This window comes from Rutidosis leptorrhynchoides, chromosome 10 (assembly GCF_046630445.1).
Source record: "Rutidosis leptorrhynchoides isolate AG116_Rl617_1_P2 chromosome 10, CSIRO_AGI_Rlap_v1, whole genome shotgun sequence".
NCBI lineage: Eukaryota > Viridiplantae > Streptophyta > Magnoliopsida > Asterales > Asteraceae > Rutidosis > Rutidosis leptorrhynchoides.
Window position 1 is genome coordinate 34,869,605 of NC_092342.1, and position 2,022 is coordinate 34,871,626.

General features: G+C 37.5%; 1 non-coding gene across 1 annotated transcript; it reads left to right on the forward strand.

Annotated features, from left to right (window-relative positions):
* The first annotated feature begins 561 nt into the window (after positions 1–561).
* Positions 562–668, forward strand: LOC139874056 (small nucleolar RNA R71). The gene has a single exon (XR_011767759.1). It is a non-coding gene; the product is annotated as a small nucleolar RNA R71 (small nucleolar RNA).
* Positions 669–2,022: the final 1,354 nt, after the last annotated feature.

The following is a 2,022-nucleotide window of genomic DNA, read 5'->3' on the forward strand; positions in this document are numbered from 1 at the left end:
AGTTGTTGTTGTAACCTTGGTTTCGGTTTTGGTTTGTGAATCCGGGTGGTGTATTGGTTTGGTTGTTGAATGACACTTGTTTTTGATTAGGATTGTAGTAGATTTGGTTTGATGTTCCTCCCCATTGATAGTTTTGATTACTCACGTAGTTAACATGAGCATCCGAATTCATGGGAATGTCATCTAGATCAACATGATTCCATTGAGTAATTTGAGGACAATTCTTTATGAGATGTGGACCCTCTCATCGTTGACAACCTACTTGCATTGCGACTACCATTTGTTGAATTATTTTCAACTCTTTCCCAAATGTTTGAAATTGATTGTTCAAGCTTGCAAGCGTCACTTGCCCATTATCACTCTCGATTTATGCTACACTTTTCCTTGTCAAATCTCGTGGTGAAGGTGCCCATTCATATATTAATCGAGATGTCTTCTAATAAGATTTCGGCCGCTTTTGGTGATTTATACATAAATACCCCACTGGATGAAGAATTAAGATATTGCTTCGTCAAAGCATTAGTACCCCGGTAAAATGTATTGATGTACTCCTTCTTCCTCAAACCGTGCGGTGGGCAACCTCTTAGTAGCTTTTTGAATCGTACCCACGCATCATACAAACTCTCGTCACACCGTTGGGTGAACCCATTAATCTCCATTCTAAGTCGCTCTACTTTTGACGATGTGAAGAAGTGATTGATAAACTCATTTGTTAATTCTTGAAAAGACATTATGGAATCGGATGGCAAACTTCGCATCCAAGCTTTTGCGTCTCCTTGAAGTGTGAAGGGGAATGCCCTTAACTTAAAAGCATCATCGGTGACATTTTTGGTTTTGTAAATATCACAAAGATTATTAAAGTGTTAAATGTGTTCGAACGGATTCTCATCTATCAACCCATGAAAGTATGTATCCTTGATTAACGTGAAAAAGTTACCCTCGATCTTCCAATTATCCGCTTCAATTGGTGGTTTTGTAATAACCGGTGCTATCATTGTTGGTGCTACCAATCTAGCATTCCACATTGGTGTATCGTTTGGATCATTCAATAACTCTTGAACAACCAGTGGACCATGGTTGATTGGATTACCCTCTTCATTAAAAATCGGTTGACCGTTAGGATCCATGTCTTCTAAACAAAATAGTAAAGCTTTGAAATTTTCTCTTAATACCCGTGCTTCTCTACGATTATAAACCCCATGCACGTGTTTTTTCGGATCAGAGAATGGATGTGTGAACTCTTGATCCTTGTGAGACCTTGTTTTCATACACCAAAGGCACCTATCCTTCAATCATAACACAAACACAAGCGGTTTTACAAACAAAAATAATATATAAAATGCGAAAAGTAACTTTCGTAAGGGTAAACCCCTACGAAAGGATCGAACAATCAAAAGTTTAAACCAAATACCTAACTAGGCTAACCGCTCCCCGGAAGCGGCGCCAAGAAAGTATGATGTCGGTGTGTTTATGCAACTATACATCTTTTACCCTCAAAATTTATATATGATTCAAACACTACAAATAAGCACACACAACTAACGAGCACTTAGAACCCGGTTATACTACCACTTCAATGTAAGTATTCTTATCAAGTTCGTCGCACGAGAGCGGTGTAAGTCGGATATTTGAAACTATCAATTGTCCTAGGGTTTGTTTGATTGGGGGTTTTGATTGATATTAACTAACAACTAAATCTTGCGCATTTAAACAAACTAAAACTTAACTAGAAAACTAGAAGCAAGAAACAAGTAACGAAGTATTAAGACTTAAATCAAATTAACTAAGAAGTGTTCACTTATCTAATCCTCTCTATGCTTGGATTGCCCCGTTTTTCCCAAATTGCTATCGCATTAGTTGTTGAACTATTAAATGTTTAGAATCACTTCCAAACCTCAAATCAAATAAAACTCCGCGAATTCACATAAGCATTGTATCCTAAGATCGAGTTAAGCATGATTTGGTCATTGAGATTGAGCTTGGGTTGAAATCACTTAAAACCCCCAACTATCGAAATCACTT